The sequence below is a fragment of the Eucalyptus grandis genome, chromosome 3, assembly GCF_016545825.1.
Source record: "Eucalyptus grandis isolate ANBG69807.140 chromosome 3, ASM1654582v1, whole genome shotgun sequence".
In the NCBI taxonomy this organism is placed as follows: Eukaryota; Viridiplantae; Streptophyta; class Magnoliopsida; order Myrtales; family Myrtaceae; genus Eucalyptus; species Eucalyptus grandis.
The window spans coordinates 62,876,797-62,890,700 of NC_052614.1; the positions used below are offsets into that span (position 1 = coordinate 62,876,797).

General features: G+C 38.4%; 1 pseudogene; it reads right to left on the reverse strand.

Annotated features, from left to right (window-relative positions):
* Window positions 1-11,703: 11,703 nt before the first annotated feature.
* Window positions 11,704-12,988, reverse strand: LOC120292036 (annotated as a pseudogene).
* Between the last annotated feature and the right edge of the window lie 916 nt (window positions 12,989-13,904).

Below are 13,904 nucleotides of genomic sequence, written 5' to 3' on the forward strand. Positions count from 1 at the left end.
TTGCTTCTTTTGGGATGGTGTAGGGACTTGACAAGATTTCATATTCATTTTACTTCAACTTCATCTTCAATTTTGATCCAAGCTATCCCCGTTCCAATTTCTCTTTTCTTAGAATTCTCCACTATACTTCAACCAAGTGCTTCAATTAAATCCCAAAGCTCCTGAATATTCGGCTTCCGCATATCTTTCTCACTTCAACAAATGACACCTATATGTTCTAGCTTGAATAATCTTGATCAGGTAATTCTGGGTCTCTGTTTTATACGAGATCAATCAGATCGTATCCCTCCATCTCTAAAGGGTTGATTTCCTCACTTTGTTGGAGAAAAGTTTCCTGTCCACGAAATTTCCATCGTAGAGTATGTTTGGTTGCCCAAATCTAGTTAATTTTGGGCTTTTCCTTGCCTTTGACCTTAAATTTTACCAATGGTTATTGAGACTTGTTGTAATTAAAAAGGTACGTCCATGATGGGGTGCGAGACATTATTGAAAGGGTATGAAGTGAGAGGTATAAAAACCTCTTAGAAGACAACTGTTGATGGTTGTTGCTGGCAGAAAATACGTTTAGAGAGAACGTACGCTCCTTTCTCTCCCCTTTTTTCCATCAAGGCGTTCCATTTTCATCTTTACGAAAACAATCAGCATTTACGCTGTGGAAATCGGGTGCTTTCCTCGTGATCGCATCCAGACCAACGTGGAGTAATTTCGCTCGTGATTCATTCGCAATTCAACGTTCGTTCTGGGGTTAATTGCTGTTTGCACATCGGAATCAGGTAAGTCGTCTGACAACTTGAATTCCAACATTGATATCAGAGCTCGATCGCGTTTTCTGTCTTGTTTTTCATCAAGTTTTCTCATTTACCATTTGATATTGAGATCAAGAGTATGAAATCTACACTGTTTGGATGCCTAATGGTCAGAATTGCCATCTAAAAACTCGAAATCAAACCGAAGCGAAGAACGGGTTCAGGGTCGCATACACTCGTACGGTTTTGGCCTTTTTTTTCGAAATAATTTTTTGGCCAAAATTAAATTTTGAATATACAAGGTGAAAGAGTTCGTCAAGATGAGTCCGGTGATGGGTTAAGCACCACCGGAAGACACTGGACCTGCCCACACGCGCGGCCAGAAGCCGCTGCTCGTGGGCGCCACGCGCGGCTAGAAGCCGCTGCTCGTGGGCGCCACGCGCATGAAGCACTAGCAAAGCCAGCGCGTGCGCCACACGCGCCAGTCAGTAAATTGGCAGGTGTGCATCACGCGTCGGCTGGCGATCCGACCCGACCCGAGATTCGATCCGAGGTTGACCCGACTCAACTCAACCATTGACCGGTCAACGGTCGGACCGGTCACTGGTTGGACTGATCGGATCGGCCAGGAGCCGTTTGGCTTGTTGGCGCGTGCGCCACACGCGCCGCGCACTCAGGCGGTGCATGTAGGCGCGTGTGAGCTCCGATTGGAGCATGGTCAGTCGCGTTTGGTTCATATGAATGTTTTCTATCATGTGGTATAATTATTTTATACTTTTGAATTTTATAAATGTATGAAAATGCGTAGGAAACCCTATGTACACGTATTTTTGGGGGTTTAATGCATAGTTTATTCATTTATAACTTGTATTTTCTTGTGGTTTAAGAAATACAGTAGCTAGCTTATGTGCAAATGATGTCATATATGCTGTGTAGAGCTTGGTTCGATGATATCATGTATATAGTTTAATATACTTGCAATTTTCTAGTTACTAGAAAATTCGAACAATGGTAGGAAATCCATTACATGTTGAATTGCGATTTTGATTATAGTTGAAACATGATTGTTGTTTATACGTTGGTTATTATCATGCAATGTTTTTGTGTAAAGGAAAAATGTAGAAATTATATAAGGTCATGTAATTATTTTTCAGAATGGAAGTTCGTAGGTTGGTAGAATTTGAAAGAGTTCTCACCTAGAACTTAAAATTTGCGCAAATTAAATTAATTAATGATAATAGAACAATTGTACATAGAAGTTGATTGGAAACATAGTAAACTTTTGCTTTTGTGTCTTTTTTTTTAATTATCATTAATTTAGTTTGTCTTTGTTGCAAAATTAAATATGTGTGTTACTTTGTAAAATGTGCTAGTATTGATTTTGCGTTTATTATGTCAATGTGATATAGTAACTGATTATGGCTTCGGCATCCAAGACCATTGTGGCTGACCTCAATAAGGATGAGAAGTTAAACGGTGACAATTATGATATTTGGCACCGAAAGGTTCAATACATCCTTGAGGAGTAAGAGGTTTTGGAAACCCTCAACCATACCATGGATGAACTTGAGCATGGAACTTCAGCTCAACACAGGAGAGATCTAGAAGCTTATCAAGCTTGTGAAAAGAAAAATAGCATAGCTCGCATCACGTTGCTGAGCTGTATGCAAGATGATCTCATGTGTGAGTTTGAAAGTTATGATAAAGCTCAAGATATTTGGGTTGTCTTAAAAGATAAGTTTTGGGGTACATCTGCCACTAAGCTGAGGAGACTCACCATCAAGTTTAACACATTCCGAAAGTGCCTAAATGTAACGATGAGGCAGCATCTTCGAGAGATGTCAAACATGATCTGTGAGCTGAAGTCGGCAGGTCACTCCCTTACTGATGAACAACAAGGTTAGGCCGTTCATGGTGATTGTGTTGACATTTTGTATGGAACAATTTATTATGGTTCAAGTCATGTATCAAATGGTTTTATGGTGTTAGACATTGACTATGATCAGTACAATGTTAATGTCGATGGTTGTTTTTCTTTAATTGCATCTTCTATTAATGTTGAGATTGATGCAAGTACTTGACATGCTAGATTAGGCGACATTGGATTGCAAAGAATACAAACATTAGCTAGAGAATGCCTTTTAGGGTCACTCACTAATGTTAGTTTATCCGTATGTGAACATTGTCTAGCGGAAAAAGCAACTAGAAAACCATTCGGTAAATGGAGTAGAGTTGAATTTCCATTGCATCTCATACATTCTGACATTTGTGGTCCTTTAAATGTGAGGGCAAGGCATGGACCCTCATATTTCATCACTTTCATAGATGACTTCACACATTTCGGTTATGTCTTTCTGATCTCCCATAAATAAAAAGCATTAGAATGCTTTAGATGATATATAGCGATGGTAGAGAATCAATTGAACAAAACAATAAAGGCATTGAGAACTGATTGTGGACGTGAGCATCTATCGGAGCAATTCAAGGCTCTTTGTGATGAAAAAGTGAATTGTACGATAATTGACTATTCCTGGTACTCCACAACAAAATGGGTAGCTGAGAGAAGGAATTGAACCCTATTGGAAATTGTTAGATCTATGATGGCGCAAGCAAATTTACCTATCTCCTATTAGGGAGATGCGTTATTGACTGTTGCCTATATACTTAACCGAGTGCCCTCAAAATCGATCACTTCCACCCTTTATGAATTATGGAATGGTAAGAAACCAGACTTGAGTAGTCTACGTCCATGGGGATGTGCAGCTTATGTTCATGACTCTTCCCTTAAATATGGTAAATTAGGTCATAAAGGGAAGAAATGTATCTTTATAAAATATTCTGAACACTCCAAAGGGTACGCGTTCATAGGTGAACAAGTTGATGGAAGTGTGACCGAAATGAAGTCACGAGATGTCACGTTTTTGGAGAACGATTTTCCTAATAGAGGTGAGATTGATAAGGACTTTAAATTATATGAGATAGAAAATCCCGATAACACACCCACTGATGTTGTAGAGGGAAATGAAAATTCACCTCAACATGCAAGACCTAGTGGGAGTGTTGCATCGCCTAACGAATTGAATTCAAGAGAAATTCAATTGTGTAAAAGTAATCGTAAAAGTATTCATCGTCGTCGTTTTGAGATTAAAGAGGAAGCATTTATGATTGCTCAAAATGATGATGCCGAGCCTAAGACTATTCAAGAGGCTATCTCATCCTTTGATAAGGAAGAATTGAGAAAAGCTTTAGAAGATGAGATGGAGTCAATGAGGGCAAACCATGTCTGGGACTTGGTTGATCTACCACCCAATCATAAGGCCATTGGAAATAAATGGGTTTTCAAGATTAAGTGAAGGGCGGATGGATCCATTGAAAAGTATAAGGCTCGCCTTGTGGTGAAAGGTTATACTCAACAAGAGGGTATAGACTATGAGAAAACCTTTTCACCAGTTGTAAGCTTTGCCTCAATGCACCTTATTCTAGCCATCGTTGCACATTTGGACCTTGAATTACATCAAATGGATATAAAGACGGCATTTCTCAATGGAGAACTATATGAGGAAATCTATATGAAGCAGCCAATAGGTTTTGTAGCTAAAGGTCAAGAGCATAAAGTTTGCAAACTTCATCGCTTAATAGATGGCCTTAGGCAATCATCTAGACAGTGGTATCTTCGTTTTCATTGAGCCATAACCATTTTTGGTTTCATGATAATCGAGGAAGATCACTGTGTATATGTCAAGCGGTTCGAAGATAAATTTGTGATTTTATCACTTTATGTGAACGATATTCTATTGGCTGGAAATGACAAGATTTTGGTTATCACCATAAAAGAATGGTTGTCCTCCAATTTTGAGATGAATGACATGGGAGAAGTTGCTTATATATTATGAGTTAAGATCGAAAGAGATCGATCGAGGAAACTTCTTACTTTATCACAAGAGTCTTATATTATGAAGATTCTTGAACGTTTTAATATGCAACACTGTAGTCCCATTGATACCCCTATCATGCAAGGTGAAAGCCTAAGTATTGAGATGTGTCCTAAGACTTCAGAATGAATTAAAGCAATTGAAACTATTTCTTACGCTAGTACGGTCGGAAGTTTGATGTATGCTATGATGTGTACTCGACCCGACATATGTTATGCCATGGGATTGGTGAACCGATATCAATCAAATCTCGGTTAAGCACACTGGGAAGCAGTGAAGATAATTCTAAGATACTTGAAGGGCACCATGAACTATTGACTTTGTTATCAAGGAAGTGATTTACGCCTATCAGGCTATTCAGATGTTGATTGGGGTGGAGACCTGGATGAGTGTAAATCGACTTCTGGATATGCGTTCTTGCTCAATGGAGGTGCAATTTCTTGAAATAACAAGAAACAAACATGCACGAAATTATCTACTATGGAGGCAGAATTTATTGCATATTCTACCGCAGTGCAAGAAGCGGTATGGCTAAAATGTTTCTTGGAAAATTTAGCCACTGTCACTGAAGTTCCAAGACCGATGACAGTTTATTACGATAATCAAGTAGCCATTGCCTATGTGAAAGATCCCAAGTATCATGGAAGGACGAAGCACATTAACATAAAGAACAACTTCATCAGAGATATTATAGCACAGAAAGAAGTGATCCTGCAATACATTTCAACCAATAGAATGGTTGCTGATCTATTTACGGAAGCTATTCCTAGAGACATATTCTTGACCCATAGGTTGTCACTAGGATTGCGTAGAATGTGATATCTGTTATTGTAGAGGATCATTGGTTTATGTATTTGTGGACAGATGTATTGTACTTGTTTATTTATTAGTGATTTGATGTTTTATCAATAAGTACAAATCCACTATGAGACTAGCATTACACACATATATTATTGAAAAGTATGTTAGTAGACAATGATTGGCTCACTCACACGAGCAATCGCCTCAAGTGCTTTAGATAGCACGTTAAGATGAGACGTTTTGTACGCTGAAGAGCAAGTCTGGTACATAAAATATGTCACCTTGATTGGAATCAAGATGAGGTCTATGATTTGTTTATAACAAGACTGAACATGATAGTCCCACAATCATGTATGCCTGAAAGATGCCAAATGCGATTACTTAATTAGACGTTATAGAAAGCGAGCTAATATAGCACTCGGGCTAAACATGAGTACGTGAGAAGCACGTGACTATGTTTAGGCTAAGATCCGTATAGTGGATATATTTGATAAATGACATACGCTCTTATAGAAAGAGTAATCCACTATAGCATATAATTCATACTACATGTGCATTGTACGACCAATAAGGGAAGATGAGTAAAATTATCCTTATTTACTCATCGTGTGAGCCCTTAAGGTAATTTATAATTTACCTTAATTTTGTGCCCTATGTTACTTCTGACTATATTCTCGAAGTGAAAGATCAATGTTGCTACTTTAGCATGTTATCGACGGTCATGAATAGATATGGCCTTGTGGGACGTGTCTAGGAAAGCAGTTGTTCTGAAATGGAGAGAGACATGAGTGCGAAGGAAGACTATTGTTATTTTACATCTATCACATGTATTTACTGGTCGACCAATTATATCGCCTTATGTGGTTGCAGATATAATTGTAAATACATGGTGTGTTTTTTAGGATAGTCAAGTATAGCTTTTAAGGGATAGGTATACTTGGATTGATGTAATAAAATATGTCTGGGGCACTCTAAGACATCAATTGTTCATTTCTTTTTGGGGTTGTAGCCATTATGTCATGCCTAACAGGTGCATAATTTGAGCTCCCAAGTGCAGGTGTACTCACTAGTCGCACGGCTTACTTGCCAGTATAAATTGTTCTGTGAAGTTGATAAATGTTGAAAGCCTTGCCTTATATTCTTGATAGAGAGTTATCAAGCCTATCATGTCCGAGTGGGAGATATTGTAATTAAAAAGGTACGTCCATGATGGGGTGCGAGACATTATTGAAAGGGTATGAAGTGAGAGGTATAAAAACCTCTTGGAAGACAACCGTTGATGGTTGTTGTTGGCAGAAAATACGTTTAGAGAGAACGTACGCTCCTTTCTCTCCCCTTTTTTTTTTTTCCATCAAGGCGTTCCATTTTCATCTTTACGAGAACAATCAGCTTTTACGTTGTGGAAATCGGGTGCTTTCCTCGTGATATCATCCAGACCAACGTGGAGTAATTTCGCTCATGATTCGTCCGCAATTAAACGTTCGTTCTAGGGTTAATTGCTGTTTACACATCGGAATCAAGTAAGTCGTCTTCCGTTGACTTGAATTCCAACAAGACTAAATCCTTTATTCTCTTCTGTCTGAAAAAAAGAAATAAAAAAAAGCCAAAATCGACAAAGCTTTTCATATTACCCAGGACTATCGATGCGCCTCCAGCCAACGAATATGCTATATCGACAAAGTCTTCGGAAACCTTGAGTGATGGGTGGTAAAAGATGTATATAAAAAGCCAGAATAACAAAAAGGCAATTTGGGTGGATTATTTATCGGTGTCGTGGAAAAAAATTGGTTATGAAGGTGCCATTGGAAACCAACATTAGGTTATGCTCTCTCGGGATAGTGGGGAAAACGGAAAACTTCAATCCAATCTACTTTGTAGGTTTGTCTTCTCCTTGAATCACGAATCCATCATCGACATCTCCTCTAAGTTACCCTGATGAAATATTATATTCAGAGTTGCTCACAATTTAAAGGTGGAGGCCAACATTAGGTCATGCTTACAAAGCAAAATCATGAGAGAGGGAAGATTCGATCCAATCTACGCTGTGTGTTCGGAGGGCGGAATCTTCAACCCTGCCTTTTTTTTTTTTTTCCGGTAGAGAAAGTCGTCAATGATGGCACTATTAGAAAATTCGATAATCGACTTACTCCTCAAGGTGGCCAGCCGGTAGGCTGTAGGTGCAGCGTTACCCTGTGGTGGTGACACATTATGGGGATAAGATGGAGGTCCTCTAATTTATTTAGTATCAGTTTTGACAAGAGGGAGAAAAAATTAATTTCTCATTTATCTTAGCAATAATATCTTAAAGAATATTATATGAAAGGAAAGAAACATCTCATGCGAGAACTCATTAATTACATTATCAAATGAATATATCGTCTGGTATTTTGATGATATTTCATTTTTGCTTGTGAGTAGCTTCATTGTCCGGCCTTGCGTTCGCTGCATGTGGGGATGTCATGCCTTCTCTCGCCCTATGGTTGATATCTCTCTATTATCAGGGAAGAGATCACCATTTGGGGTGCACTTCTGAGGATTAGGGGAAGCTTCTTTATAAAGCAAGCGATCAGTTCAAAGTTCAAAGTCGAGAGGTTTCACTATTGGCTTATATCGGCTAAGATCAAACCAGGTACAGAGAGGTGGGAAAGAGACTCTCAATTTTAAAGCCAATGTGGCAATCACAGATGACTTTTTTTTTTTTTGGTCGGAAGGAGGACTTAGATTATCATAAAAGAGAGTAATTACAAGCGGCACAACCAGCAGCTAAAGCATTAGAACAAAGTAAGGTAATAAAAAAAGAGGGCAGCCAGATGGCCCAATCTTGAGAGAGGACCCGACAAGGGAGTAACACCATAGAATAAACGAAGCCACCGATGATGGCAAGAGTGGACCCGACAAGGGAGAAAATTCAATGGTTTTCATAAAAAGGGAAGAGAATTTGTTCCCAAAAAAAATCATGGCATGAGTCATCTAATGATGACGATGGTATCATCCAGAGATCTAAGTTTCTAGCAAAATCAAGTTTAATTAGGTATGAAAGCGAGCTAAAGAATGACAAAGGCTTGATTGCAGCTTTTTCCTTCTTCTTTTTTTTTTGAAGAGCTTTTTCCTTTTCAAAAGTCGGTTGGTGATTTGATCACTCTTTTCGAAAGGACAAAGACTATCATGTGTCGTTGTTCGTTTGACTACACAACTTCGGCTGCATTAGATTAATGCCGAAAAATTATCTCTGTGTCATTATCCTCTAGGCGATGTGAAGGCCAATTCCATGTGATCAATCTCTCTTCCTGACGAAATTCCTTTCACCAGAAGATAATATTTGGTTTTCTATCGAATCGTGTTCCGTGCCAATTCGGACAGGAAGTGGCACGTGTAATCAAGAACTATAATTAATTACTCTAGAAGAAAGCAAATGCAAGTACCGGAAAGTTAAAATGCAGGAACTAGAAATCAAGTCGATAAATTAAAAGATACATAACTCGTACTGATGATCTTGTATCCCTTGTACAAATAATTCAACAGGGCTTATATAACCCTATTGCAAGACGTAGACACTCCTAAGCAGTCGATATTCAACTTAAAGGTTACAAATCGCAACTCCGTGATCTTAGGCTCCATGGACAAATTCAATGATCGCGTATTTACCTTATCCATATGCTGTAGTGAAATCAAATAACACACTTCCACAATGTTGGCATACAAAACTTGATTCAGTTTTCAAATAATATGTCAATGAAATCTTCATCTCTGTGGTCTTGGGTTCAAATCTTATTGGAAGCGCTCCAGAGGTAAAATCCTGAGTGCAGTAGGCCGATGTCTGGAGTGCCTCCTTTAATATTATCACTTGGAGTGGTGGATCAACTGAAATGCATATAGACTGGCTAGGACACAAATTTAACACTATGATCGAAAAAGAAAACTAAAAGAAGAAGCTTCAACTACATTTTTGTTTTTTTTTTTCTTGACGAGTGGAAGCGACAACGTGAAGAAATATGAAAGATGGTAACAAAAACTGATTTGGAAAAGTTTACGAAATTGTAAAAAGATTTACAAAGATTAAAGTAAGTTATCATATGGATTTGGAAGTTGGTTTCAAGTGCCAGGCCTTTCTGTAAACAGAGCACCAGGGCCACTGGCCCATTCAAGTGAGACCGATAGCACTTTGCCTAAGTCCATGAATCAAACGGAACCATATAGCATCGGCAAAACAGGAAAATCAATGCTAGTTCTTCGTTAGATGGTTGTGTCGGTTGATCTCACATGTACCGCAATACAGTTGACAGAGTCTCGAGATAAAATTAGGCCATACAGAATGACTTGAAATTCGCGGCAGCAGCCGAGCATAATTGTAAGAACTCAACTTCAGCATGGAATAAAAGTTGAAATTTTGAGTTAGCAAGAATTGAGAGCTTGTAGATCTGAGTAATATGAACTTCAGTTAATGTTTGACATCACAAGTTCGGATATGCAGGATAATAATTACCTTTTCATTCTGATGTATTTTAACCTCATCCTAGATATCAAAAATCCAAAATTATACCTACTACTATTCATTTTACCTTAAACTTGTTATTTTTATTTTATTTAATCCACATGGGTGCCGAGTCAACACTGTTTGCTTTCTGGCATCCATGTAGTAAGATCTTTTAACAGTTTTCAGTAACAAAACTTTAATAGAAGTAAATATATTACATAGATATAAGTTTGAGATTTTTGTTATCAGTGAGCATGGTACATGACTTTTTCCCTTTATTGTTGTGGCTAAACAACAAAAGCCGCAACTGAGACTGCAAAATTAATGGGATGGTTCTTTTGTTCTTTTCGACACTTCTATAAAAATTTGATGATTTAGTAGAATAATTTAGATCTAATTTCACTTTTCTTTTTCTTGGTAAATAATTTAACTCTCCTTTGGCACAAGCGAAATGATGCTTAACATTTTGACCAGTGGTTGGATAATATGCAAGGACAATAATTCATTCAACAGAGTACTATTTAGCTCATGACAATAATTAGTTATATCTATCAAATCACATGTTTGCTTCAACTGATATATAAGATATCATTCAACATAGCATTATTTTTCTTTTGAAAAAAATACTATTTTGAGAGAAGTTATTTTAAAAATCCTAGATGATTTACACTTTTTCCAATTCAATCATGAACATTTTAATTTTGCTAATTGAGTTCTTAATATTTTTATATTTTGCCAGTTGAGTTCATCTAACTAACTTTAGCTAAAAATCACTAACGCAAACCTCGGCCATCTTACCCGGCACATCCAATGGTCAAATTTTTATATAATATTTGAGCATTTTTTTGAATTTATTTATTTCTTCTTCTTCTTCTTCTTTCTTTCTTTTCCATTTTTTTCCAAGCCCAATGAGGGTCAAGTGGCCAACCCTAGCTCTGAAGCCCTCATCGGACTTGGTTGAAAAAAAAAAAAATAAAAAGGAAAAGAAAGAAGAAAAGAAAAAATAATAATCATAAAGAAATCTTTTAAAAAAATTATAAAAAAAATTGTCTACATGGCGTGGGTTGTCCAATGAGACATCATAAACATCTATGTCAGCGATTTTCAATTAAAATTAACCACATGGGTTCAATTGACAAAACTTGAAAATGTTTAAAACTTATTTGACATAAATGAAAAGTTCGCGATTGAATGATAAAAGAGTAATATGTTTAAGACTTTTTGGATAATTTTCCTACTACTTTGCTGGTTAGTAGGCGAGAAAATTTTGAAGGAAGAGAAGGCAACTTTTGTGTTATTGATTAAAAGGGTCATTTGTGTAGTACGTATACTATGTCGGTTCTAGGTATTTATAATAGATAATAAGAGGCTAAAAGATCTTCATATCATTGGCATTCTTTTTTTCTTTTCTTTTTTGGATCAGTTCTACTTTGCTCATATTCCAACTCTCTGAGGTTCTACTCTACTCTTATTCTAACTCTCACTCTCAAACTTTTGCCTTGCCTCCTTACAAGGCGTGAGAGTCGAAACCCACTCCTGAAAACTAATTTGTCCCACCCCAACCCCCCTAAGAATGTGGGAATTCGAACCTCCCACCTCTCAATAAGTTCTACAAGGATCAACTGTCAAGTCGCTGATGGGAATACTCAAGTGATGTCACAAGCTAACTAGTAGTCTTATGAAATTACTCAAGGAGACTTCAGTACCATCTCTTATTTACTAGTCACAACTACAAAACTCGACTCCTATCCTAGGCAGCCCCACTGCATCCATTGCTCATCAGTTTCCTCATTGATTCAAGCCTTAGCTCTTTGCCTTGAAACTTTGTGGCTGCATGGGATAGTCCCCGAAGGCGTTCTTCTCCGGGTACAGGAGCTTTGTCGCTGGCGAGAAGATGGCATCATCCACGGGATTGTAGAACGTGGCCACGAGAGCCGGCAACCATTCTTCTCGGCCATGACACGGTGCAAAAACGCTCTTGTGCGCTGTTGGTCACCACCTCGAGTTGGTCCCGGTGTTGATGCATATGCTAGCATAGTTGGACCGCGGGATCGGCACCCATTGCCCCTCATGGAGGAACTCAAGGCCCGAGACTCAATCATCCCTGAAGCATCACAATGATCCCACCGCATCGATGTGTTCCCAGAGCCCCCACAGTCTCTTAGTGTAGGGGCATTCTGGGTATTTCGCCACCTTCATCCCCACGGAAGGCCCATTTCTCCCTGAGAATGCCCTCTTTATGTGGTCCGTGTCTAGGCCAAGGTTCTCACAGATGAGCTCTGAGAGCTTCTTTACTAGCTTTATCACCTGAGTGATGTACTCATCCATTACCGCCTAAAAGGAATATTGCACAGAGGATTAGTCAGTCACTAGGTAAACATTATAGATACTAAGGTAGGTGGACTAAATTGATCTCCAATGCAATATGACGAACTCTAAGCGGCTAATCTGCCAAATCACCTTTCAAACCAGTTCAGTATACCAAGCTTAGTCTCTTTATTGATTACTTAGTCACTACAACAAGGTTGGATAATGAAAGTTCTCAAATGATCAGGAGTTTTAAACTTACGATTGGGATTAATTTTGTCACGCACCGAAATCGTTCGAGAGGTTCGGGAAGTCCTCAATGTTTGACTTCGGGCAAAGTGCCGAGATGAAGAAGGGCCATTCCTAGTCTAGATCGGTGTGTAGTACTATTGGCATGTTTTAAGCATTCAGCAGTTCTGACACATAGAAAGTTGCCTTCAAATTCTCCTCATAGTGGGTGTTGACAAAACGCTTCACTTTCTTCATCAGTTCAAGGTCAACACCATGGTTCTTAATTTGCAAGAAAAACATCATCATCATAATCATTTCTTAAGATAAGAGAGTGAATTGGGTTGATAAAAAAGATTGAAGTTCGTCGATGATGACGATGAATCACAAACTGTTACCTTGAAGCAACCCCATTTCTCACAAGCATGGTGAAGTATTGCCAATGTTTTGCTCATGTTCTCACCACCAAGCTCACTCAAATCTATCATAGGAATTTCCATGATTTCGCTTCCTCTTTTCTTTACCTCTGAACTCTCTACGACAAGTTTATTGAGATGGTTGATGGACTGAGCATATACATATATAGGGTTAGAGATGGGGGAAGTTCAATGAATTTTTTACCTACATTTTTTTAGACTTTTATGGGAAAGAAAAGGGTCTGGGCTGGGAAAAATACTGGGCGTCATCGTCGTACACAAGAGCGATTTTGATAGAAAGGCAGGTGGTCAGTCAAGAGTTGATCACCTAAAGCAACATGCCTGGTTGGATTCTGGGAAAAGGACTCATCTAAGTGATCCTAAGGAAAAAAAAAAAATGAGTCATGATCCAAATCCTGCTATAATGACAAAAATGCTTTAGCAAATAGATAGGTTATGAACTTATTTCTCATGTCTATCATAAAGAAAAGCACAGGGTGGTCTTCTTTCAATCGAAGCGTTAGGGCTCACTTATTCGGTATTCATGCTTCGGTGTTCCAACCCCTCAATTGACCTGCTTTCTTCAGTTGGTTCAGCCCAATTTAATCCAACAACAGTGAGCTCAAACAATCGTTAAAGAGCCCAACATAACTAGGTTAAGAGATAATTGAGTATGCCACGAATTATTAGGATATCGAATATGCCTTGTAGATGGACCCTTATGCTATGACCAATGCCTTAGACTCTAGTTGGTCGTATCTATGTGAGTTTGTGTGTTCTATGTCTCGTAAAACAAGCACTCTTCTTTCCGGGAAAGTATCAGGGAAAGCTCCACTCCGTTACAAAGTTCACCAAAAAGGTCAAATTTGCATCAAAACAGAAGTTCCCAAGTGTTATCTCCACTATGAGTGAAATCAATCAAATGGGACCTTGTGCAAATCAATCAAGTGGTCGGGATATCTTTTGGAATGTTTGGTGTTGATTAAAATCAAGACTTTTC